General features: G+C 51.6%; 1 long non-coding RNA gene across 1 annotated transcript; it reads left to right on the forward strand.

The window, feature by feature from the left end:
• LOC144947195 (uncharacterized) lies at positions 1-26,890 on the forward strand. Its single transcript, XR_013640003.1, has 4 exons — positions 1-72; positions 205-276; positions 1,689-1,759; positions 26,867-26,890. It is a non-coding gene; the product is annotated as an uncharacterized LOC144947195 (long non-coding RNA).
• Positions 26,891-27,963: the final 1,073 nt, after the last annotated feature.

Here is a 27,963-nt window from a genome sequence, read left to right on the forward strand (position 1 = left end):
GGAGGCCCAGGACCGGTTCAGAAAATCGTCACCGGTGTTGGCCGTGAGCGGGAATCGAACTCGGGTATCCAGGTTCGTAGCGCGGTACGCTAACCGCTACACTACCCGCTCTATATACACACCACGCAAGCAGCGCGGTGTGCGTGCTTGATAATGACATTCCGACGCGACGGGCGCATGCTCTATGTGCCGCCGCTCTTGCAGAGCAGCAGAGGATCCGCCTGGAAGACGCAAGCCGGGTGCCGGGTGAAGATCGTCTAAGTGGATTTGGGTGAGGTGAGCATCACCGCGGTGGCGTCAATTTGTAGTTTACACCGCCACGGGGTACTAATTTTCTTTTTACAGTGTATATTCACACTTCTACATTTTCGATTTAAATACTTCTCTCTTCAATGAACTATATCTATTTCGCCTTCTTTATACTATATTAACACTTGTCCCTGGCTTGAGCATTGAGATTATGTTATTTCGGTTTAATTGGTGTGCATCTGCTCATAGTTACAGGTAAGCCAAGTTGATTTGAATTTAATACACAAAATGGCAGCAACAACTTCGTTACCGTCCTTTATTTTTGGATTTCACTTATTATTTGGTACTTTCGCAAAAGTCACATACGTACAAAAATTATAATACAAAAGAAAATGAGTAATTTTTTTTTATTATTACTAATATTCTGCAAATCTACTTGTGTAGACTGCAGCCTGCTTCTTTATCGGAGTTAGTGTACTGGTAGTGTATAATGTGGACTGTAGAAATTATTAAGCTGGGTGAGTGTACTGGCAGTCTATAATGTGCACTGTAGACTGGTTAATAAGTTAAGTGAGTGTACTGGCAGCCTATAATGTGGACTGTTGCCTGGTTTTTAAGTAAGGTCAGCGTACTGGTAGTCTATAATGTAGACTTATTCTTGGTTCTTTCTTCAATTGATTGAACTTGTTTGGTTTGCTAAGGTTAAGCTATATACTTATATGTAGCACTGCGATTGTCGTTTGAATGTTATAGTGGTAAATAAATACGACTTTTATATATTAGATTACATTTGATGTTTCATTTTGTTATATTGTTGGCAAAATAAACCATTGCAAATTTGCTGCACTGCAGCTTCTAATTTCACATTGACCTGATGGAGAGAGCACAATTACATAATTTTTTGTGTAAAAGTTTGTTTTCATTCAGATATAAAAAAGATGTTTTTCTATATATTTATGCTAATTATCATTCATTGCCAAATATATGGTAATATTAACATTATTGTATGATAATATATTGCATTATTATATCACTTCATGTGTGCTTTATCAGTGCCTGACTTTTACGGAGTATTTTGAAAATACTCTACATCAGGGGTCTCAAAATCGCGGCTCGCGGGCCAATTGCAGCCCTCGGGACGATATTTTGTGGCCCCCACCTTAATATGAAAGTTTAATGTTAGTGCGGCCCGCGAGTTTTATATTGTAGCAACCCCGCTGTTAGCTGCTGTGACAATGTTATGATGTTCTGGTTTCCTACTGTGCCTGTCCAGTGAATGCGGTATGCATGTGAGTGACATGGGGAGCGGGGTGGTGTGTGTGTGTGTTTGTGTACGTGTGAGAGTGAGTGAGAGAGACAGCTGGGAGAGAAAAGAGTGGCTTTGGATGTGCGGAGAGCAGGAGGGTGAAATTCATAGTTTTCCGCCCTCTTTCGCGCAGGTCATGATGTATCCAGTGCTTCATATGTAAATCACAAGGTGCCGGAACGCTAAGTACATATGACAGCGCAGGTACGACGAGCACATGTCCTGGAACGCACATAAAACGACGCTTAAAACAGCACACACATGCCACTTACAATGCAGTGGGACTTATTTAGGCTATACTGCAGTGACGGTATCAGTCTTTGTGTCAGTGATTAATAAAGTGGCATCTTGAGCAAAGGCGACTTCTGTGTCCATCGGAGAAAACGAACGGAACACACACACACACACAATTTGTTAAATTGAAGGCAAATTCAAGGGACACCACGGCTCCTTTACGCACATGCTGCGCTGTGAGGTTTTGGGAGCTTCTTTATGCTGACGGATTATTCTAAACCGCAGCAGTTTATAACACGTCATTGAGCTAATATCTACATTTTACAGTCTGGGCTGTTTTACATTATTATTTACACCTGATATGTGTGGATGAATTATAATGATTTAAATTCCCTCATCCTCTGGTGGTGACATTTACGCACCGAGCCACAGACTGTACATGACGATGTGCATAATTATTTTGGTTCATCTTAGAAGTCTGCATTTGTTATTATTCATGAAATTGTGATGCTGTTGTTAAGAAAGCTCTATATATAACTTATTAGATTATCTTGTTATTGCGTGGCCACAAATTAGTAATTCATCCACCGATGTCAACAGGGGCTCCGTAATTTTCTAGTGATTACATTATATTGTTATATTTTATTTTAATCATTTCTTAAAAAACTTTTTTTAATATTCATATTTTTTTCAATACGAGAGGTACCGGATCTGTTCAAATAAGTCCCGGAACGCAGGCAAGCCAACACGCCGGCACAAAGTAAGCACAAAAATGTATAGAAAAATGTGATGATGTGACTGAAGGCAGCGAAAGCCCCGACAGTGGCCAGCAGCATTTGAACCCCGTGGTCACACAATGACGCTGCCTCATATAGTCCTCTCCCTCTTTCGGCTTTCCACTGTGCGCGCAGCGGAGCGCGTCAAAGCGCAGATCCACAGCTCATCCCGGCTCAGATCCCCGTGCTTTGAACAGAGAAGCGTGTATAGTAGCAGCCGCTACAGCTGTGTCTGCCTGTGACTGGGGTGTGGGGACGAAATCTGATGGGAACGCATTACCCCCCCCCCCCATAATCTACGCACCTGTTACCGGAAAAAGCGGAAATGACGTGCATTTGCGGAAATTACGTCTCCGTGCGTCGCTGGTTGGCTAAACACTTGACTGAAACTTTATTGCGTGAGCGACAGCAAGTGGAATGAATATATATCTTGTCACACAGCCCCAATCAGTCTTTTTCAAAGCCTGCAGTGAAGAGAAAGGTTGGTGACAAGCACAGACAATTTCAGGAAAAGTGGGAGATGCAATATTTCTTTGTTGAGCACATGAGCACCCCGACGTGTCTTATTTGTACAGAAAAAGTTGCGGTGCACAAGGAACACAACCTCAAACGTCATTACTCAACTAGACGTGCTGAGGAGTATGCAAAATACCAGGGAGATGAGAGAGCCAACCGGGTTGCCAATCTTAAAACATGTCTACTGAGGCAACAAAATGTCTTCAAGAAAGCAACCAAAGAGAATAATGCAGCAGTCGAAGTAAGCTACGTGGTTAGTGAGATGATTGCTAAGGCAGGAAAGCCATTCACAGAAGGCCAGTTTATCAAAAAGTGCATCTTACAGGCTGCAAGTATAGTCTGTCCGGAAAAGAAAGGTCAGTTTAGCAGCATCAGCCTTTCTGCTAACACCGTGGCAGAGCGCATTTCTGACCTGTCAAGTGACATTTATGATCAACTGCGTGAGAAAGCCAAATTTTTCAATGCATACTCAGTCGCTCTTGACGAGAGTTCAGACATCACTGACACTGCCCAGCTCACAATATATGTCCGTGGTGTTGATGACAATTTTGAAGTGATGGAGGAGTTGCTCACAGCAATTCCAATGCATGGCCACACCACCGCTCAGGAGATATTTTGCCAGCTGTGTGATGCCATTGTGAATGCCGGTTTGCCATGGAAGAAGTTTGTTGGAATAACAACCGACGGAGGGCCATCAATGACAGGGAGGAAAAATGGACTGGTGGCACTTGTTCAAAGAAAACTAGAAGAGGAGGGTGTGGAGGAGGCCATTGCTCTGCACTGCATCATCCATCAGTAGGCCCTTTGCAGCAAATGCCTGAAGTTTGACAATGTGATGTCTGTTGTTGTGAAATGCATCAACCAAATCAGATCCAGGGGCTTAAAGCACCGGATGTTCCGTACTTTTTTAGAGGAAATGGGAGTCAAAATATGAGGATGTGCTCTACTTCACCGAGGTACGTTGGCTCAGCAGGGGAAACGTCTTGAAGAGATTTTTTGAGTTGGGTGCAGAAGTGAAAGCCTTCATGGAGAAGGATGGGGTGGCTGTTCCTGTGCTAAGTGATCCCAAATGGCTTATGGACTTAGCTTTTGTTGTTGACATCACGCATGAGCTGAATGTACTGAACAAGAAGTTACAAGGCCAGGGGCAGCTCGTCAGTGCTGCCTATGACAACGTGAGAGCATTCTCCACAAAACTTGTGTTATGGAAAGCCCAGCTCTCTCAGACAAACCTTTGCCATTTCCCAGCATGCAAGGCACTCCTGAATGCAGGCACACCATTCAGTGGTGAGAAGTATGTTGATGCCATTTTGAGGCTAAAGGAGGAATTTGATCACAGATTTGCAGACTTCAAGACGCACAGAGCCACTTTTCACATTTTTGATGATCCCTTCTCCTTTGATGTGCAAGATGCCCCTCCTGTGCTTCAAATAGAGCTCATTGACCTGCAGTGCAACTCTGACCTCAAAGCCAAGTTCAGGGAGGTGAGTGGAAAAGACAAGCTTGGGCAATTTTTGCGAGAATTGAACCCCAGCTTCCCTGAGCTTTCCCGAATGTTCAAGCGGACCATGTGCCTTTTTGGGAGCACATATTTGTGTGAAAAGCTCTTCTCCACCTTGAACTTCAATAAGTCCAAGTACAGGTCCAGACTTACTGATGATCATCTTCAAGCCATACTGAAGGTCTCAACTGCTTCCTCCCTCAAGCCAAATGTGGCTCAGCTATGTGAGAGGAAGCGCTGCCAGGTCTCTGGCAGCAAGAAGTAGGCAAGAGAAGCCATGTTCAGAAGAACCGTTCATGTTCTTCAATATTCTATTCATGTTCAGAAGAACCCATTGAAGTTAAATAACTGTTAGTAATGACATTTCAGAAGTTTGGATTTTTTTAGAAAAGTTTTTTTTGTGGAATACCTGATGCGGCCCAGCCTCACCCAGATACTGCCTCCAGCGGCCCCCAGGTAATTTGAGTTTGAGACCCCTGCTCTACATGTTTCTATGAGATAGTTTTGCTAAATGTTACAGCTGTAGTGGTGATAACTACTCGCTATTCGGCGAGCTGTGAGAGAGCGGATCGTAAACACGGGTTTTCCCGCTCGGTAAACGGTCAGGGTCAAATGGGGGTAAGGTAGGATCCAAACGCCAGATTGAAAGGACCAATCAGAGGGTTCCACCAGGTGGCCTGGGATTGGACAAGCCCAGCCACGAACCAGTATAAAAGCCAGAGCGCTGAGAGCTCTGGGCAGTTCTGCCTACACAAAGACTCAAGCCGGCTGAAGACAGCTAGGACCCTGGACCAAGCCTTCCAGCCCTTGTCAGGGCTGAGGCTCAGTGTAACCAGTGGTCAGGGGAGATAGGTCCTGGATAGGACCCTGGCTCCCAGCCTTCCCGCTTTTGTAAGGGCGAAGGTCCTGAGCGACCAGAGGTCGGGGACCCACCGGGCCAGCGGTGGGTCAGTGTGCCTCCCCTAGATCCCAGCCGGACGCTAGGATAACAGGGAGATTTAGATAGCCTGCCAAGTCCGGAGGCTGTACCTTCTTAGGATAGGAGATAAGCGTAAGTGTTGAGCTGTGTAAGGTCCGGAGGCTGTACCTCCTCAGGGTAACGGGTAAGGGGACCGTATACCCCTTGGGTGTTACGGACTGTGTATTAAGAGACAATAAACAGTGTGTGCCTTAAAGAAGTTTATTAGTCCGTCATTTACGACACTAAACAGCTTTAAGACGTTTGTAAAAAAATGCATCTTTCAGATGTTATATGTTGAATGTCTATTGCATCTGATTAGCAGGTCTTATCATTAGAGAATTCAGGTGGACACTAAAGGCAACACACATATTTACAGCTCCTGTAAAACATAGATAACTATTACTTTATATTTATTTGTATTATTACTATTTTCATATTACCTGACAGGGATTAAACAATGTTCTTTTTTGATGATTGTTAAATGATAGGAACATTTTTCAGAGTTAAGAGTTTCATATTTAAACACGATTTTTATCATTTAAGACGTAAATTGTTCCCATCATGGTTCTAGGATATTTGCACTCTATCCCGTCAGTCCAGTGGTTCAGCAGTGCAGTCATGTGAATTGCCCTTGATTGGTGTGCATCTGCTCATAATTACAGATGCACGAATGCTCCTCTGAATATCATTTGGAAATAAAGATCACAGGAGGAGACAGATAAGCCAGGCCAGTTACAAACTTGCTATGTGGTGACGGGAGTGAGGTTTTCCTTTGTCGCACTCGGGACGGGAGCAACCGTCAACCGCCATTGTTGAAACCGGCGCCGTTTTCCCGGCGGCCGCCCCGCCGGAAATGGCCGCCATGTTGGCTGCGACGCAGTCCGCGGCGGCCATGTTGGCTCGGGAGCCGTATGCGGCCGCTGCTAGGGCTGCGACGGGGCAGGCGGCGGCCATTGTTGCTGCGACGCCGCAAGTCGGCGCCATGGCTGCCATGGCGACCGCGACGCCGCGTCTCTCCACCGGTGCGGCTGGGGTTTCTCGGCACGCCGCGCCTGCGGGGCCAGCCGCCGGCGACGACGCGGCTCCACATCAAGCTGCGCCCGCCGGGGGGGCCCCAGGTAAGTACGCGCGTGCCGTCCTCGCCGGGGTGGGCAGCGGCCGCCGCCACTACACCGTACATCGCCGTGCTGCCGGAATGGGCCGCAGGTGCTCACGGGGCCGGCCACCGGCGATGCCGCGGCTCCGCACCTCGCCGTGCCTGCGTCCCTTGTTGTGGATGCCGCCGCGGCTCCGTGTTACACCGCTGCGACTACGGTGTGGCCCGGGGAGGCCGCAACGCCGCCGCCCCTCGCCGCGTCGTGGGAGGTTTCCACGGCTGCTCCACCCCTCGCCGCGTCGTGGGAAGTTGCCGCAGCTACGGCCACTGCTCCGCACCTCGCTGGGCCGGCGGGGTGGGCCGCGGGGGCCGCTGCAGGCCCGAATTATACCGCCACGTCTTCGGCGTGGTCCGTGGAGGCTGCAACGCCGTGGTCGCGGATGACGAGGCGGCTTTGTACGCCGCCGCTGACAGGTGGGTCGCGAAAGCGGAGGCGCCTTCACACCTCGCTGCGTCTACGGCGTGGCCCATGGGGGCTGCAACTCTGCCGCACTTCGCTGCGCCTACGGCGTGGCCCATGGGGGCCGCAACTCTGCCGCACTTCGCCGCGCCCGGGGCGTGGCCCGCGGGGGCCGCCGTGGCCACGCACGCCGACGCATCTACAGGGTGGGGTGGTGTTGCGTCCCCGCACCTCGCCGCGTCCGCGGCGTGGCCCGCGGGGGCCGCAGTACCACCGCACCTTTCCGCATCTTCGGCGTGGTCCGCGGGTGCCACAACGCGGCCACTACTCGCTCCATCTCCGGCGTGGCCGGGGGGTGTCGCAACACACCCGCCGCTTGCCACGTCTCCGGCGTGGCCCACGGGTGCCGCAACGCTGCCACCGCCGCACCACGTCGCGTCCGCCGGGTGGCCCGCGGGTGCCGCTGGGCTTCCACACCTCGCGGCGCTGCGAGGCCAATGGCTGCACCAGTTACCCCACGTCGCGCCGTTTGTCGCGAAAGGGGGCGACTGGTCGGCCTTCCACGACCGGTTCGACGCGGCATACATGTCGGTCGGCTGGTCCATGGAGGAGGCCTTGCCGGCGCTTCCGACCTGCTTGGACGAAAGGGCTCTGCAGGCCTTCAAGTCCATCCATCCGGCCAATCCGGCTACGCTCCCGGCGGCCTATATCCAAATGGCCAACGTTTTTGAGCTGCCGTCCTGCGCGCAGCTAAAGTTCTCATTGCGGCGGCGGGAAGAGGGGGAACTGCCGCTGGCCTTCCGCTGCTCGCTCCTGGCCCTGGCGCAGGCTGCATACCCTGACCTGTACGGCAGGGCACTTGATTCTATGGCCTTGGGGAAGCTGCTTGACCTGGCAAGGGAGCTAGGAATTGCTCTGTCGATCAACAATGATCGGCAGATCACATCCTTGGCGGTCGCCGAAAACATTCAGGCGCACCTCTCCCTCCGCCAACGGCCTCAGATGGCGGCGTGTGCGGGGGTTCCGGCGCCGGACGGGGGGGCCACCTCTCCGGGGGTGGACACCCTCGCGGCCTTGGCGATGCCCTATCGTAGAGGAAGGGGGGCGGGTGGTCGCCGTCCGGAGCAGCGGGGGCGGCCGGGACCTTCCCGTCCGCAGGAGGCGGACACGGTGGCCTGCTTCCGCTGTGGTCAGCGGGGCCACATTGAGCGGGGCTGCCGGAATGCCCCGGGGGCCTTTGGAAAAGGGACTCCACCTTCTCCCAAACCCTCGTTGGCATCGGGTCTGGGGCCCCAGGCGAGTCGCGACGCATCATCTGCGCGGCCGCTCCCTTCACCTCATGCATCTAGCGGGGCTAGGGCCCATCGTCATGGGGTTGTCCTCGAAGGGTCGGGTGCACCATCGTCATCACCCCCTCAATGGCCCAGACAGACCCGCCACTGGGATGCGCTTGCGCATAGGATGGTGGCGGCAGCTGCCGGCTCCTCAGCGGTGGCATGATATGTGCAAGGGGTGCACGTTCGCCTCCTGGTGGATACGGGGGCGTCGGACACCATTATTTCTGAGGCCATTTTTGGGCTGCTACCCCGCAGCGTGGGTCCGTTAAGGCCGGTTCGCGGGGCTTGTGTCGCCGCGAAAGGCGGCAGTTTGGGCATCTTGGGCCACGTTGTAGCGTCGGTTCGGGTTGACGAGATTGAGTTGGCCGGGCCTATTTTGGTCTCCAGGACCTTGGCAGTGCCATGCCTCTTGGGGACCGACTTTTTGTCTAGGATGCCCATCCGAATTCTCGTTGACCAGGGCTGTGTGGAAATGCCGTCAGGGAGGCGGCTGCAATTCCTACAATCGCCTACCGTCCTGTCTCCCTTGGTCGCCGGTGTACGGGCCTTGAATAAAGCGCCGGTGACCGTACCACCGGCGTCACAAATCCTGATACCCCTTAGGTTGCGCAAACCGCTCGAAATGGGCTCCACGGAGACGGGTATCCTCCTGTCCCCGTAAAGCTACTTTTCAAGGACGAAGGGGTTGGTGGGCGCCTTGACAGCCGTGTCGGGGGGCCAGGACCTTTTTTTGCAGGTCCTCAATTCGGGACCATTGCCGGTCGTAGTCCCGGCCGGCGCCGTCCTGGCACACGCGACCCCGGCTCCTCCACCCGAGAGCGCTGCCCCGGATGGAGGGGTCGCGGCGGGCGTGATGCGCACGGGGGACCCCGACGCATCATGGATCGCCATGTTGTGCGACGAGAATGCCTCGTTGTTCTCCGGGGAACGTCGGCAACTCCGCGACCTCATCGAGCGGTTCACCGATGTGTTCAGCCAAAGTAAGTTTGATCTGGGTCGCACTACTCTTTTGGACCACCACATAGACACGGGCGACGCGGCCCCTATTCGACTTAATTCCCACCGCTTTAGCCCAGCGGAAAAAGATCATGTCCGCTCGGCTGTCAACGAAATGTTGGCGGCGGACATCATCTCCCCATCTACTAAGCCCTTGGGGTGCCCCCATTGTGCTAGTCAAGAAACGGGACGGGAGTCTGCGGTTCTGCGTCGATTTCCGTAGATTGAACAAGATCTCGGTGGCTGATGCATATCCATTGCCTCGCATGGATGATTCCCTGGACGCCCTCTCGGGCGCGCGGTTCTTTTCGACTTCAGATTTGCTCTCCGGCTTCTGGCAATTGCCACTGGATGAGGCCTCTAGACCCAAGACAGCGTTCCGCACGCCCCAGGGGTTGTTCGAGTTCAATCGGTTTCCTATGGGTCTCCATTCGGCCCCGGCCACCTTCCAGCGTCTCATGGAGATGGTCTTGGCGGGGCTGCAGTGGGAGTCTTGTCTAATCTACTTGGATGACGTTATTGTTTTTGGCCGTACGTTTGGCGAGCACTTGCAACGCCTTGAGGCGGCGTTCGTCAAAGTGCGTGCTGCTGGCTTTAAATTCAAACCCCAGAAATGCCACTTGCTACAACCATCGATGAAGTATATGGGACACATTGTTAGCACGTCAGGTGTCGCCACCGACCCGGATAAAACGGCTTGTGTCCGGACGTGGCCGACTCCCACATCTGTCGCGGAGGTGCGTAGCTTCGTTGGCTTCGCATCGTACTATCACCGGCTTGTCCGCGATTTTGCGACAATTGGGGCGCGGAGGAGGCGGCTTTTTCGGCGCTTCGCACGGCCTTGGCGGATGCGCCGCCCTTGGGGGTACCCGGATTTTTCGAAACCCTTCCTGCTCGATACCGATGCCAGCGACACAGGAATTGGGGCTGTCCTGGCCCAGGTGGTCGACGGGGTTGAGAGGGTGGTAGCCTATGGCAGTCGCGTTCTGTCCCCGACGGAACAGCGATATTGTGTGACCCGGAGGGAGCTTTTGGCCATAGTTTACTTTGTTCAGTTGTATAGACCATATTTGTACGGTAGGCTGTTTACGGTCCGAACCGACCACGTGGCCCTGCAATATTCGCTGAAGATTAGTCAGCCCTCGGGTCAGCTGTCTCGCTGGCTCGAAGTGCTCCAGGATTACCCCTTTGATGTAATCCACAGGAAGGGGACACAGCATGGAAATGCGGACGGTTTATCCCGATTGCCGGCAGGCGGCGGGTGTGCTTGCGCCCTGGGCTCTAGCCGTTGCAAGGCCCCAGGGGACGCCGCGGCCCAGTTGGTCGCGTCGGCCGAGGCGGCCACCCCTCCAGGTGCGGCGGCGCCCGCGGATTTCGGCCTTGGACTTCCCCGGGAGGTATGGTCCAGCTTGCAGATGGAGGATTCCTCTCTGCTGAAGCTACGGCGCCGTGTCGGACATAAGGCCCGGAGCTCAGCTTCGTCGGCTGCCCCGGCGATCGCCGTGCATGACGGACTCCTCATGCGTTGGGATGCCCAATTGGAACGCTACTGTGTGGTTGTGCCCACTAGCCTGCGTGGTAAATTAACCCGAGCCATTCACGAGAAGCTTATGCACCTTGGCTACCACAAGACCTTATTGACCCTTAAGCGAGACTATTACTGGCCGGGTGTTGAGGGTGACGTGGCACTGATTTCGAAGAGTTGCCACGAATGCGCGCGGAGGAAGGCCCCAGTTGTCCGGGACCAGGCCCCGCTGCAGTCCATCCGGGTTTCTCGCGTTAATGAGCTTGTGGCGCTCGACATTTTGGGGCCATTCCCTACATCCCAACGGGGCCACAAATACCTCTTGGTGGGCGTTGAGTACCTCACACGTTGGCCCATGGCATGGCCTTTGGTCGATCAGTCGGCCTCTTCTATCACCGAGGCCTTCGTCCAGGGGTACGTGTTTGACAAGGGCGCGCCGGAACAATTGTTGACTGACCAGGGGCGGAATTTCTCGTCTAGGTTGCTCAAGGAGGTGTGTGACCTCCTTGGCACCAAGAAAATCCGCACCTCGCCCTACCACCCCCAGTCAGACGGGATGGTAGAGCGCTTGAACCGCACCCTTACGTCCATGCTGTGCCACCAGGTGAACACGTCCCAGTCAGACTGGGACCTGTTCGTCCCGGGGGTCTTGGCGGCGTATCGGTTGGCCCCTCATGCCTCCACGGGATTTTCGCCTTTTTATTTGATGTACGGTAGGGAACCGGAACCCCCGGTGCACGTCCAGATGGACGTTGGCTCCTCCAAGAAGGGGTCGGCGGTGCCGTCCCCTTTGAAGGTCGCGCTTGACCGGCTGCGCGAGGTGCGACAGGCCGCTGCCGAGAATTCCGCAAGCCGGCAGGTGGCTAATGAGCGGCTGCCCAAACACCAGGCAGCTGGCCTCCCGTGGGTAGCGGGTCAAAAAGCGTGGCTGCATTGTCCCCAGGTCCCCGTTAGCACATCGGCCAAATTGCATCGCCCTTGGCAGGGCCCCGTTGAGGTTGTGGAGGTCCGCCGGCCGCAATGCGTCCGGATTCGGTTCGGTCGCCGGCAGTGGATAGTGCACCCGTCCCGGCTCAAACGTTATGTTCCATCTACCCTGGGGGATCCACCCCCAATTCCGGAGCGGCCGGCTGATGATGTATCCGGCGTGCCTGACCGGCCGGGTCTCGTTGACAGAGGTGACGTCCGACCTGTGTGTGTGCCCCCAGGCCCCTCCCGAGTGAGGCCGACAGAGACCCCCCGGTCACCGGAGGCCACGGCGGTGGGCCTGTTGCCCGCTGACGGGCCACCTGCACGGGTGGCGGACACCGCACGGGGAAGCGGGCCAGCAGCGCATACCCGCTCGAGGGGGATGCGGCTCCGGTGACGGCCCTGATGGCCGTTCAGCGGGACCAGCCCCTGGCGCCCGTTCGGCGCTATCCGGCGGATGAGGCCTTCGGGCTCTATTTGTTTTTTTTTGTTGTTGTGGTTGTTGTTGCTGTTCTGCTTGAGGGGCCGTGCTGCCCTAAGGTTGAGTTTTCTAGCAGCCGGGTTTACCTTCAGGCACACGAACTCGTGATTGTTCGGTCTTCGGTCCGGTGTGGGGTGATTGCAGCCGGGTCGGCTGTTTTTTTTCACGGGGGGGGAGTGATGTAGAGGAGTAGAGGAGAGTGGTGGCTTCGTGTGCGCTGTCCGGTGCGATGACATCACGGGACGTGGGGTCGCATGCGCTGGGCAGTGCACGTGACGTCACGCCTCCTAGGGTATTTATGGGATACCCCGTGACGTAAGCGGGGTCACTATAGGAACGGGGATAGTAAACAGGGTGAAGAGGGAACCAGGGATAGTGAGAGGGATCGAGTAGTGAGTCTGGGGAGAAGCCGGTGGTAGCCTTAGAGGTGCTTCTCTCTCCGGTCGGTGGAGTCGGCAGACTCCACGATCCGCCACGAGAGAGACCGGAGCTAGCCGGCAGGTACCCCTAGCCCCTGGGAGTTGTGTACCCTGTGTAGTATGGATAAGTGTTAATAAACCCTGGCGGAAGCCCCTAACTTACCTCCGTCTCCGAGTACGTCCGTCGGAACTACTCAACAAATGTATCGTTTTTAGGGAGCTTTGTTCGTCATTGTTAATGTATGGCCTGTGCTTGTAATTGTTAACAATGTGTAGAGGAGTAGAATAGGGAAGTGGCATCACTTGTGCTGTCCAGTGCGATGACGTCACGGGATGTGACGTCATGCGCTCTGGGTGGTGCAATGACGTCACAGCTCCTGGAGTATAAAGGGGGGACCCCGTGACGTAAGCGGGGTCGTAGTTTGAGAGTAGGGTCGGAGTAGGGTGGAACGGGGGGAGCCAGGGGCAAGAGGGTAGGAATAGGGGATAGCACAGCGCCAGGGCTGGATGTGGCTGTGCTCCTCGGTCGGCCGTGTTGGCTGATCCCACGGCCGGCGCAGAGGAAACAGCACAGGGCAGCCGGCTGTGTCGGGACCGAGTGGGACATAGCCCAGGGCCCCTAACCCCTGGGAAGTGGTTCACCCCCCGTGTGTTGTGAAGCCCTTAATACACTTACGGCGAAAGCCCTTAACCTTACCTCCATCTCCGAGTGAGTCGTCGCGAACTCTTCTACAAATGTATAGGCTGTATGGAGCATTGCTCGAGATAGTTGGATATATGCGGACTGTATACTCTGCATATACTGTATTACTCCATTCGGTGATTATTGGGCGTTTTGTGTATAGTTTTTTTTTTCTCTTCAAAGTCGAATGCCTGGGTCCCATGGTAAATGTTGAAGGTGATTTTGGAATGACAAGTTCGGTGTGGTTGAGCCCACACTGGTTTGTTCCTGTCCGTTGTTGCACAGGTCGTGTCTTTTGTGCGTGAAGGGCCCTTGTGTCCTACATGGATCGGGGGTGCGTTTCTGTTGTTTGCCGCCAGATTGCGTTGCTCTCTCGGCTCAGTCGGTGCAGCCGCATGCTGATATGCGAGTCTCGTAGACGATGTATACAGATACAGAATGTGAGGTGTGTTGTTGTGTGCATTGGGTATTCAGGATTGTCACAAATGGTGCGTACCTGTTCGGCATCGGATCAATTCAATGGGGGATCCTAATTCAAATTGTATGTGTTATGATGGTGTGTAACTGTGATTGTGCGGGGGATGATTGCCTCGCTTTGTGGCTCTGCCGTCATTGGTATGGAGCATTTAAATTAGGAAGCTGACATGCCGCCAGTGTTTGGGATTGTCATACCGGCTGTCGCCTATCTCGGGGCACAGATCCTGGGGAACCCTGCCATCCGTGTTGTGTGGGTGAAGGTGTACATACAGTGGTACCCCGGAGATCAAACTTAATACTTTCCAGAAGGCCATTCCAAGACCGAAACTAAGTTCCCTTCGTTTCTCCAAACACGCAGTAGAATGGTTAAAAATGTACCTCTCTTCTCGCACCCAAACTGTATTCACAGATGGTTGGATGTCAAACAGTGTTAAGATAACAAAAGGGGTTCCACAGGGTTCCATCCTCGGCCCCCTCTTGTTCTCTCTTTATGTCAATGACTTGGGCACTGACCTGGACCATTCCAGGGTAAATCTTTTTGCAGATGACACAATACTGATTACTGCAGACCGCTCTCCGGATGACGTGATTGTTAAGCTCCAGGGTGATTTCAACAAACTACATCAGCTAGTTGCTCTTAAACTAGTCCTGAATACCTCCAAAACCAAGGTGCTATGCTTCTCACCAGGACTAAAGCAGGAAGTATTTTTTCCCCCATTACATTCCTTAAATAAATATCAAATAGAACAAGTCAAAATCTACAAGTATCTTGGGGTCATCCTGGAATCAAAACTGAAATTTGAAGATCACATTGATTATATAGGTAAAAAGCCAAAAATAAAAATTGGTTTTCCAAATCGACACAAGCACTGCTTCCCCCCCTATGTTCGGTTTGGAATTGATAAAAGCTACCATACTGCCTCTACTTGATTACTGTGACATCATATACAAATCAGCCCCAAGCACTGTACTGAAGAAGCTTAACTCAATTTATCACTCCGCCTTAAGATTTGCATTGAACTACCCATATAGGACTCACCACTGTGATCTCTACATTGGGTCAAACTTAACATGTTAATGTTCGAAGGCTTGTGCACCAGATCCTATTTATTCACAATGTACTTACAAAAAAATCTGCAGACTACCTGCTGGATCTCCTCTCTGTTTCGAAGAACAAATGTGGCCTAAGGTCTTAGCTCATTTACCAGCTTCACATTCCTTATTGCCGTACAAATACTGGAAGGGCCTTTGCTATTGAGGCCCCCAAGGTCTGGAATGCTATTTCCAATAAACTGCAACTTGAATCACTACCTATGAGATCTTCACTCCAAACTTCTAGAGGAGTTGTACACCCCGAGCTGTCACTGCTATTCAGTGGCCTAAAATCAAATGTTTTCGTTCCGGATGACCGCTGCAACGTATGATCTTGTATTTTGATTTAGTGTGCTGATCTTTAAAGGTGCATTTGAAAAATGTTGATACTCCTACTGATGCTCCTGCTGTTGTGGAGTGACTCATGCAGCCAGCTATGGCTACAGGATTTGGTGGTACATGTGTAATGCGGGCGTAAACGACCTTCCGGATGTGACGTCACGGGGGGGGAGGAGTTACGTCACGTGGGAGAAGGGTTCGGGTCTTTAAGGGGAGAAACCGGAAGAGGAAGGGAGGTTGTTGGAGACTGGGCTAGAGTGAGGCCACGCAGGGCGAAGGCTGGGAGGAGTGGCGAGATCGCCACACACACACGGAGAGCGGATTGGCACCGTCGGCCAGCGGTGACCAACCCAGGGAGCAGCGGTGAGGCTGCAGCGAGGGCAGCCGGGGAGGCTGCACGAAGAGGCAGCAGTGGGACTGTTCGGAGGAGAGAGAGCAGCGGTGGGGCTGCAGCGAGGGCAGCCGGAGAGGCTGCACGAGGAGATCAGCAGCGAGGCTGCTAGGGGACGGAGGAAGGCTACGGGAGCGACGGCAGCGTCGGCGCCGAGCGGAGGGTCTCAGAGAGAGAGAGCCGTGTGGGAAAAGTAGACGAACCCGAATAAAGGACACCAAGCCAGATACCGTGGTCGAGTCTTTTATTACACTGGTGTCAGAAGTGTAACGGCATGTCAAAGCAACTAAGAAAAAAGAATATTCCGACGCCGTCATCTGCTTCTTCGTCCGACGACAACGACCTTCCTCCAACGATGGACCCAGCTGCGGTGGTGGAGACCCGTGCTGAAGCGAGTGCGGGTCCGGGAGTTGAAGATGTCGCCGCGTCGGCGGGCCCATCAGCACCAACGGACGCGGATTTCCGATGGGAACAGATGGCGGAGCAGCTTGAGACTCTCAAGAACGTACTGGCGCAGTTATGTCACCTCGTCACGCCGAGGACGGCGATGGGGAGAGCCGAGGGTGGTCCACAGGCCGCCGCCTTGCCTTCGCTGTCGACGCCATCAGCCACGCGGCACGAAGCCGCCATCTTGCGCGCTCCGCGGCGGGAAGCCGCCATCTTGACCACGCCGCGATTCGACGCCATTTTGAACCTACCACCGGATGAACCATCGCTTGAGGACGGCGCGCTAAGGAGTCGCAGTCGGCATCTTACTACGGTCAAAGAATTCTCCATCGGGGGCGATTGGAGCGCTTTCGCCTGCAGATTTTTGGCGGCGGTACGCTCTGCTAGGTGGACTGACGCTGAGGCTTTGGAAGTTTTGCCGACTCTTCTTGATGACGAGTCGGTCAGATTCTTTCGTTCCATAACGGCTGATGGAGCTGGTATTGACGGGGTTGCAGTGGGAGACATGTCTGATATATTTAGACGATATTATCGTCTTCAGCCGCACATTTGATGAACATTTACGGCGGTTGGAGTCGGTGTTCACGAGGATGCGTTCCGCGAATTTGAAATTCAAACCTAAGAAATGTCACCTACTGCAACGGTCCGTCCGTTACTTGGGGCATATCGTGAGTGCTGATGGGGTGGCCACGGATCCAGACAAAACAGCGTGCGTCCGGGATTGGCCAACCCCGGCCACCGTGGGGGATGTACGTCGGTTTTTGGGATTTGCCTCATATTATCGAAGATTTGTTCCGAATTTTGCGACGATCGCGAGGCCCTTGCACCTCCTTACGGGTAAAGGACGAAAATTTGGTTGGGGACCGCCGGAAGAGGCGGCTTTTCAGGGCCTGCGCGATCTATTGGCTACGGCGCCGACGTTGGATTATCCGGATTTCGATCACCTATTCATTCTTGATACGGACGCGAGTGACACAGGCATTGGCGCGGTGTTGTCTCAGTCTAAAGGGGGTGTGGAGCGCGTGGTGGCGTACGGTAGCCGGGTTTTGTCTCCCGCGGAAACCCGCTACTGCGTCACTCGCAGGGAACTTTTGGCTGTTGTTTTTTTTCTACGCCAATTTCGACCGTACCTGAACGGTCATTCGTTTATTGTGCGCACGGATCATGCGGCCTTGCAGTATGCTCTTAAGATGGACCAGCCATCCGGCCAGTTGGCGCGTTGGTTGGACACGCTGCAAGAATTTTCCTTCCAAATTCACCATCGGAAGGGGGTGCGCCATGCGAATGCGGACACACTTTCAAGATTGCCGCGGCGCTCCCCTTGCACGTGCGCGTCGGGGACGCATAGGTGTACGCCGATTCTATCTCCCCCTCAGCCGGTTGCGTTGGCCGTCGAGAGGCCGGATGCACCGATGGAGCCGGGTCCGACTGATGGGGTTTTGAATCTGCCACGGTCTGTGTGGATTTGGGAACAAATGATGGATGAGTCATTGTTGTCTTTACGGAAGCGATCTGCGGTAGAGAGTGGGGGTCCGGGTACGGGTGGGGTGCCGGAAACCGCTCTCCGGGATGGTCTGCTCATGTGGAGGGAAGGATTACAGGAACGCTGGCGTCTGGTTGTGCCGGCGTCCCTGCGATACGAGTTAATCAGGACTCTCCATTGTGACACACTCCTACATTTGGGTGTGCAAAAGACCCTATTGACGTTGCAGCGTCATTACTTTTGGCACGGCATGGCGACAGATGTCGTCGGGCACGTGCGCGCGTGCCCCGATTGTGCCCGGCGAAAGCCACCTAAACATCCTTATGTGCCGCCTTTACAGTCTATTCAGGTGTCTCGGGTTAATGAATTGGTGGCACTGGACATTTTGGGACCCTTCCCACCATCTGCGAGGGGTAATAAATATTTGCTGGTTGGGGTGGAGTTCCTCTCCTGTTGGCCGATGGCCTGGCCGTTGCCCGACCAATCGGCCGCGGCTATCACCGACGCCTTTCTATTTGGGTACGTTATGGACAAGGGTGCGCCGGAGAGACTCCTCACGGACCAGGGCCGAAATTTTTCTTCTAAATTATTGGCGGAAGTGTGCGCGGCTCTTGGGACTAAGAAAATACGGACATCCCCATACCATCCGCAAACGGATGGTATGGTCGAACGGCTGAATCGGACATTGTCCGCCATGCTATGCCACATGGTGAGTGAACAACAATCAGATTGGGATCTGCACATCCCTGGGGTGCTTTCGGCGTACCGGATGACGCCGCATGTGGCTACAGGATATTCGCCGTTTTTCCTTATGTATGGTCGGGAAAACGTGCCGCCGATGGATGTGCAGTTGGGAACCGGTGTGAGGGGACCTGGTAAGCCACTTCCAGATTACATTCGGGACACCGTTCGCCGGGTCACGGAGGCGCGGGAGGGGGCCCGCGTGGCTACGGCCAAAGCTCAGGCCCGGAACGAGCGGTATGCTCGACGCTCCAAGGGGGAGTGCCCCTGGAAGGTTGGGGACCTGGCCTGGCTCCATTGCCCGCAGGTGCGGCAAGGAATCTCTCCTAAATTGCATAAACCTTGGCAAGGGCCCGTCCGCCTCATCGAGATTCCCAACCCGCAGTCGGCACGTGTTCGGATTGGATCTCGTCGCTGGTTCGTTCACACGTCGCGCTTGAAGCCATATGTTGCTCCCCTACCTGATGCGTCATCTCCTGATGTTGCCTTGCCGGGGTCTGTTGCTGCCGACTCTCCCTTGCCTGCGTCCGTTGATCTTGCAAGAGCGCCTGTCGTGCCTATTACAGACAGACCGGCCGTGACACCGCAGATGACGAGGGGCTCTGCTCGGGGGGTGCCTGCCAGGACTGTGGGAACTCCGAGCCCTGCAGCCCTTCCGACCCCGCTGCGAGCACAATCGCGGGACACCTCCGGGGCTGAGCCTTCGGGGACACGGGACCGGGACGTTGGTGGGCCTCCAACAGCGACAGGAGGATTGCGGCCTGTCACTCTTAAAACCCCATCACGTTCCCGCTCTGCAGGAGGGCCGCCGACCGTCCGGGACGGGCCGGCGACCCGCACACGTTCTAAATCTCTTACGTTTCGTTGATTGTTATGTTGTGTTATTGTTCTTACTGTTATAATTATTGCATGCTTCGTGTCCTTTAGTGTGTCGGGGTCGGTTTCGCTCGCATTACTTGTCGGAGTTCTTGTTCAGCCGAGGTCGGCTGGGTTTTCTCTACGGGGGAGGGTGGTGTAATGGGGGCGTAAATGACCTTCCGGATGTGACGTCACGGGGGGGAGGAGTTACGTCACGTGGGAGAAGGGTTCGGGTCTTTAAGGGGAGAAACCGAAAGAGGAAGGGAGGTTGTTGGAGACTGGGCTAGAGTGAGGCCACGCAGGGCGAAGGCTGGGAGGAGTGGCGAGATCGCCACATACACACGGAGAGCGGATTGGCACCATCGGCCAGCGGTGACCAACCCAGGGAGCAGCGGTGAGGCTGCAGCGAGGGCAGCCGGGGAGGCTGCATGAAGAGGCAGCAGTGGGACTGTTCGGAGGAGAGAGAGCAGCGGTGGGGCTGCAGCGAGGGCAGCCGGAGAGGCTGCACGAGGAGATCAGCAGCGAGGCTGCTAGGGGACGGAGGAAGGCTACGGGAGCGACGGCAGCGTCGGCGCCGAGCGGAGGGTCTCAGAGAGAGAGAGCCGTGTGGGAAAAGTAGACGAACCCGAATAAAGGACACCAAGCCAGATACCGTGGTCGAGTCTTTTATTACACATGTTTATGTCGTTTATTGTGAAATTTCGGTCACAGTTCCTATGATTGCTTTTTCATTGCTTTCATGGCTTTATTTTGGTGATTTCGAAAAGTTTTTTGGTTTGGCCATGTTTGTTTGTTGTAGTACGGAGTTAGAATGATGGCTTCAATCTAAGTTGTCTTGTGGTTATTTGTTTGACTTGCATCCCACTGGGATTTTTGCACAGCGTTGGTGTACGGTGCTTTTTTTCTGGAAGACTTTGCAGTTTTTTCCTAGATTTTTCTGTTTGCGCATAGTAACTTTAGGATGTTTTCTTGTTCATGCATTTGTTTTTTGTTTGTTGCGGTTGCCCCCGATTGAAGAGCTGAATGGCTCACAGGGCTAGACCAAATAAATGAAACTGAATGAGGGCATTGTGAAAACCTTGCAAGCACATTTTTGCCCCAAGCCACTTGTTATTGCAGAGCAATTCAGGTTTCATAAACATAACCAAGAGGAGTGTGAATCTATTGCCCAATGTGACAGTGCTAAAGAGACTGACTGAACATTGTGAGTTTAATGCAACATTGAATGACACTATCCGTGATTGGCAAGTGTGTGGCCTAAGAAGTGAGGCAATACAGAAGTGTCTACTCTCTTAAGATGAACTCACCCTAAAAAAAGCAGTCTAAGTGGCAGTATCCATGGAGCTAGCTGAAAAAGCACAGCAGCTGGGTACTGCATCAAGAGTGTACAGTGTAGCAGCAGCACAGGATAAACAAAAGAGGAGCACAGAACAGTGTTACCGATGTGGAAAACAAGATCATTACCCATCTGAATGTTGGGCAAAGGAGCTGACATGTCACCAGTGTAAATAAAAGAGGACACATTGAGCGAGCTTGTAAAGTCAAGAGAGAGACCATTGAAGGAAACCTATAAGGAAAGGTCGGGAAAAGAGAAAACAGCCAGCTGGCGTCCCATGAAGAAACACCTGCATGCTGTACAGCAGGAACAGTCAAGTGATAGTGACAAGAAGATTAGTTACTAATCAAGGTATTAACAGTAAAATGAGGCTCTGCGGCCTATGGGGTAACACCATTGTTGGAAGGACAGCCGATCGAGATGGAAATCGATACAGGAGCCACAGTCTTGCCGATGTCAGAAACATTATTTAAGAAAAGACTAAACCATCTTTCACTGACACATGCAAAACTCATGTTGAAGACGTATACAGGAGAGACCGTTTCCATCGCTGGAAAAGCCAAAGGTCCTGGTGGAATTAAACGGACAAAAAGCTAGACTTCCCATCTACGTGGTCAAAGGAGACTATCCAGTACTGATGGGCTGGCCTTGGTTGGAAAACATTAGTCTGGACTGGATGAAGGTGCACATATTGGCACGAGAAGGAACATGGTTACCAGCTTTGTTGCATAGACATGCCGTTATGTTAAAAGATGAACTGGGAAGTATGAAGGGGATTACGGTGAAACTACAGCTCAAGCCAGACTCTCACCCCAAGTACATGAGGGCTAGAAACATTCCCTATGCCCTCAAACCAAAGGTGGATGCCAACTTACAACGGCTGGTCAAGATAGGAGTCCTGGATCTGGTTCCACATAGCGAGTGGGCAACACCCGTAGCTCCGGTGATAAAGCGTGATGGCTCCGTTCGCCTGTGTGGAGATTTCAAGGTGACCGTTAATCCGGTACTAAAGGTCAAACAATATCCACTTCCTATCATCGAGGAACTGTTCGCTGGGTTGGCTGATGGGTAGAAATTCAGCAAGATTGACCTAAACCAAGCCTACCTGCAGATGCATGTAGATGAGGAGTCACAGAAGTACCTCACGATCACTACCCAGAGGACTCTTCAGATACCGTCGCTTGCCTTTTGGTATTACTTCGGCACCCGCCCTGTTCCAGAGGGCCATGGCTCAGGTTTTGAGTGGTCTTCCTGGGGTACAGTGTTACCTTGATGACATCCTTGTCACAGGAAAAGATAATGAGGAACATCTGCGGAATTTTGAAAAGACTCTAGAAAGACTTGAAGTGTACGGTCTGCGTGTTGGCAAAGATAAATTACTTTTGCCAACCTGCTGTGGAGTACTTAGGCCATGTGATCGATGCTGAAGGTCTCCACACAGCCCCATCGAAGGTGACAGCCATTGCAGAGGCTCCTGTTCCCCAGGACGTCAGTCAGCTGAGGTCTGTCCTGGGTCTCCTGAACTATTATGGCAAATTTATTCCACAGCTGGCGACACAGCTGAAGCCTTTGCATAGGCTACATAGAGACGGCAAACCATAGTCATGGACCAAGGAGTGTGACATTGCTTTCAAGAAGGCAAAGGCAGCGTTGATTGATGAGAAAGTGTTAACTCACTTCGACCCGTCCTTGCCAATTCAACTTGCATGCGATGCCTCTCCATATGGAGTTGGGGCTGTTTTGTTGCACATCACACCTGCTGGAAAACAAAGGCCCATCGCGTTCATGTCAAAGACACTCAGCAAAGCAGAGGTGAAATACCTGCAGATGGAAAAAGAAGCGTTGGGAATTATCTTCGGAATCAAAAAGTTTTATTCCTCCTTGTTCAGATGGAGATTCACCTTGCTAACGGACAATCGTCCTCTGACTTCCATATTTGGTCTGTACTCTGGAATACCAACTCTTGCAGCGAGCAGACTGCAGCGTTGAGCACTCCTCCTGAGTGCTCACAACTAGACATCAAGTTTCCAAGGTCTGAAGAACACACCAACACTGATGGCTTGTCACGACTTCCTCTGCCTGACTGCCTTAAAAGTAGCGAATGGAAGGTTTTCTACTTCGATATGGTAGAGAACACACCTGTGACCGCTCAACAAATCATTAAGGAAACAAAGGGAGATCCAACACTGTCCAGAGTGTTCGACCGAGTGATGAGAAGTGACCTGCCACGTGTCTCTGATGCGCCGCTTGATCTACGACCTTACCTTTCTCGGGGAAAAGAGTTGACGGTGACTGCGGGATGCCTACTGTGGGATATGCATGTCATCATACCGCCAAAGCTGAGGAAACCTGTCCTGGATGAGCTGCACTCTGGACATTGTGGCATCGTCTGGATGAAAGAATTAGCGCGTAGCTATTTCTGGTGGCTGGGGCTAGACCAGGTTATTGAAGCCACAGCCAGATCCTGCACTTCATGTAAAATCAACAGAAACACGCCAACCTTGGCCCCACTGCATCCTTGGGATTGGCCAGCGAGCCCGTGGCAGCGTGTTCACCTAGATTTTGCAGGACCAGTGGAAGGAACGATGTTGCTGGTTGCCGCTGGCGCCCATTCAAAGTGGCCAGAGGTCTCAGTCATGTCCACCGTAACATCGGGGAAGACCTTCGAGATTCTGAGGGAGATGTTTGGACGTCTAGGACTGCCTGAGCAGATAGTCACGGTCAATGGGCCATCTTTTGCATCTAAAGAAATGCAGAAATTCCTACAGAACAATGGAATCAAGCACATCCATCTATTAATGGAGTTACAGAGAGAATGGTTCAGACAATCAAACATGCTTTAAAAGCATCCAGAAGGGAGGCACCACTGAAGCTGCGACTCGACACTTTCCTGCTCAAGTATAGCAACACTCCGCATGCGATAACTGGAACGTCCCCTGCTTACCTACTCATGAAAAGACAGCTCCGGACTCGCCTTGATCTATTGAGACCAACACCCAGCAAGATCAAGTCAATGTACGAGCAAGGCGGTCTAAGGACAGAAAGTTCTTTGTTGGAGATCCTGTCTATGCACGGAACTACACCATTAAGGAAAAGTGGGTTCCTGCAACTGTTCTTCAAAAGACTGGACCTGTCTCATACAGAGTCAGCACCCAAGACAACAAGACCTGGAGGAGACATGTCGACCAGTTACTTCCTCATGAACCTGCGGCTACAAACTCTGAAGTAAATACGCCAGCGTTTACCTTCACAAGTGAGCTGACACCCTACTGGAACATGTCAGCACCTACGCCAGCCCCTTCTACACCACTGCCAACAGAGCCCAATCGTCCAAGTACACCTGAGGCTCAGCCTAAGCCTACATCTACACCTGAGCCTGTTCCGATGTTGCGGCGCAATCCACCCAGAGAAAGAAAACTTTCAGTACGTTATAGTTAGTGCTAACCGTGGAAGCGAGGGGCAGAATAATCCCATTTGGGTTTAGCGGAATGTTGAGGCTGTCTACACTCTCTTCCAAGTTAGATAAAGTTATTGTTTGTGTTAATGTGGACATTACCATTTAAGGGGGATGATATGTTATATTTTGTTGTTTGGGTGTAATTGTCCGCGGTCCCTAACGTTATGTCAAACTTTGCTAGGAACTAGTGAGGGAAAAAAGTATTTGATCCCCTGCTGATTTTGTACGTTTGCCCACTGACAAAGAAATGATCAGTCTATAATTTTAATGGTAGGTTTATTTGAACAGTGAGAGACAGAATAACAAATATCCAGAAAAACGCATGTCAAAAATGTTATAAATTGAATTGTATTTTAATGAGGGAAATAAGTATTTGACCCCCTCTCAAGCAGAAGGATTTCTGGCTCCCAGGTGTCTTTTATGCAGGTAATGAGCTGAGATTAGGAGCACACTCTTAAAGGGGGTGCTCCTAATCTCAGCTTGTTACCTGTATAAAAAGACACCTGTTCACAGAAACAATTAATCAAACAGATTCTGAACTCTCCCCCATGTCCAAGACCAAAGAGCTCTTCAAGGATGTCAGGGACAAGATTGTAGACTTACACAAGACTGGAATGGGCTACAAGACCATCGCCAAGCAGCTTGGTGAGAAGGTGACAACAGTTGGTGCGATTATTCGCAAATGGAATAAACACAAAATAACTGTCAATCTCCCTCGGCCTGGGGCTCCATGCAAGATCTCACCTCGTGGAGTTGCAATGATCATGAGAACGGTGAGGAATCAGCCCAGAACTACACGGGAGGACCTTGTCAATGATCTCAAGGCAGCTGGGACCAAAGTCACCAATAAAACAGTTGGTAACACACATCAACTCAACTTGCCGTGTTTGGAGGAGGAATGCTGCCGATGACCCCAAGAACACCATCCCCACCGTCAAACATGGAGGTGGAAACATTATGCTTTGGGGGTGTTTTTCTGCTAAGGGGACAGGACAACTTCACTGCATCAAAGGGACGATGGACGGGGCCATGTACCGTAAAATCTTGGGTGAGAACCTCCTTCCCTCAGCCAGGGCATTGAAAATGGGTCGTGGATGGGTATTCCAGCGTGGCTCAAGAAGAAGCACATTAAGGTCCTGGAGTGGCCTAGCCAGTCTCCAGACCTTAATCCCATAGAAAATCTGTGGAGGGAGCTGAAGGTTCGAGTGCCAAATGTCAGCCTCAAACCCTTAATGACTTGGAGAAGATCTGCAAAGAGGAGTGGGACAAAATCCCTCCTGAGATGTGTGCAAACCTGGTGGCCAACTACAAGAAACGTCTGACCTCTGTGATTGCCAACAAGGGTTTTGCCACCAAGTACTAAGTCATGTTTTGCAGAGGGGTCAAATACTTGTTTCCCTCATTAAAATGCAAATCAATTTATAACATTTTTGACATGCGTTTTTCTGGATTTTTTTGTTGTTATTCTGTCTCTCACTGTTCATATAAACCTACCATTAAAATTATAGACTGATCATTTCTTTGTCAGTGGGCAAACATATAAAATCAGCAGGGGATCAAATACTTTTTTCCCTCACTGTATAAAGGACCGCTGTCCCTGGGGTTTGGGGCCACTTCCCGGAGTCGTTCAGTAAAGCACTCGTTCATGTTGAAGCTTTTCTGCCTCTGGTCTGATTAAGGAGTGAGTCCGGGGTTGCTCTGGAGGGTCAAGACACAACAGATACCTATCCCTACGACGTATTGGTTCTGCCGGTTGGTCATTCAGGAGCAGAGCCTGCGATGGGAATGTTTGGTTGGATCAAGCGCATGCGCAGCGTGACAACCACAATGACTTCCACTCAAACCAGCACCACGGCCATCCTTCAGGCACCTAACTTGGCCCATAAACCTCCAGGTAATAAGAATATCATTATCAATCTTGATTTGAAGCTTTCGTGACTGCAGGAATCCATACTCTTTGGTTCTTTCGGTAAAGTCACGTAGGTATAAAATAAAATAAATCACGACGTTTCGATCGCAACACAAGCGGCCGTCCTCAGGCGGAAAAAATATAATCCAGCAGTGTAACTGCTGAACCAGCAAGAGAGCAGTTACAACACGGTTATATATGTGGCGATTGGCAAGCAAGCGGAGTCTGAGCTGGTAAGGAATTCCATCCAAGGACGCAAGCACTTCAGATTTGTTAATGGGGGATATTAGGGAGAGAGGGATTAGGGAGGGAGATTAGCATGAATGAGCTTCCATCGCCGCATAAGATTATCATGCCCGCATATGCGCACAACAGCAGTGTGAATGAGAGATTAGGACCCTGAGAGAGCAATCCAAACGACGTGAACATGAGTGCAATCCAAAGGACGTGAACATGAGAGTGCAATCCAAAAATATCATTATCCCTGTCCCCCAGGGGTTGGAAACCTGCGGCTCAGGAAAGGCATGTGGCCCTTAAAGAATTGCGTCATAAAGTTATTTATTAAATATCATCTCGTATTAATGTGCATTGAAAAATATTTTTACGAATTCGACAAAAATGGCTGTTATTTTGGTTGCCAACCCCTACTCTAACCTTAACTCCAAACCCTATCTGTAACTCTAAACCCTAACATAGCCCCAACTCCAAACCCTAACTTTGTAAGTCCCTAACCCTCACTAATTAGAAATGAGAGTTGATATTTTGTTGATATTTTACTGGGGTTAACTTGCTGAATGTGGTTTGCTCCTTCCTTGTCTGTGGACGCAGTCTACAAGACCGTTATGATGGCCGTTCTGCGTTTCATGGGGCTGATCGCTGTCTTGGTGCAAGGCTTCTATAATGGTGCTTTGTTAGGTGAGTTCACATGTCACACCCCTCCCTATCTACCCCGCATATAAAGCAATGTCCATAATAAAGGTATTTTTGGGATAGATTGCATAAATATAAATGTGTTGTTAAACCCACCACTACCCCACACAGCCAAGGCTTGTTCCAGTACGTGACTACTTCAGCACACCGGTGTTTTGGAGTAAACCCACAACATTTACCATTCGAGAACAATATTTCGCTGGTGATTACAACCAGCTTCATCAGTCAATAGCCAGAATTGTGAAGACATCCTCGTGTTTTGTTCTTCAATAACGCAATAAAGGTGATGTCATCACTGTGGGCCTATTGTCACAAAAAAATATCATTGCAGAAATAACTTTTTTGGGAATATTTGGAAGAGTCAGTCCCTCATGTTAAAGCGACTTGAAGAAAAACAAACTGAAACAAAAAGCTCTTATCTAGTAGCTACACAACTAATTGACGTGTCGTTTGCAGTCTGGCACACATTTTCAAGCTTCATCGATGATACAATTAACTCATGTGCATTAAGCATCATGCTCCAAAATGATTCATCCATCCCCATTCTCTTGCAGCATCACCCCATGTTAGACAATGGTCCATGGAAACATATATCAGTTCCATCACATAACTCTCAGAACTAGGATTTAATTAAAACAAACTCGCTTCACTTTAAAGCCCAGTTTTATCACAAGCAGCTACCTGGCGTATAAATTAGGATCTCAGCAGTATCAGTTCACACTATGATCTCTACACCTACCACAAGGCAGTGATGAAAAAAATAACTAAAGAATCTTCAAATGCATATCCATCTTTCTGAGACAATGTCGAGGTATGTGTGTGGTAATCGTAGCTCAGAAGGTAAGAACATTGTGCAGGAACCTAGAAAGCCTTGAGTGCACAAGCGCTGTACGCTGCATTCGGGTGGGTGAAACCTTCGATGTCTAAACCATCTTCTTCTGCTTCTCTTTTTGTGCTCTATGGCAGCTTTCCAGCACAGACTGTAGATGATGCCA

Source organism: Lampetra fluviatilis, chromosome 44, assembly GCF_964198595.1.
Source record: "Lampetra fluviatilis chromosome 44, kcLamFluv1.1, whole genome shotgun sequence".
Classification (NCBI taxonomy): Eukaryota; Metazoa; Chordata; class Hyperoartia; order Petromyzontiformes; family Petromyzontidae; genus Lampetra; species Lampetra fluviatilis.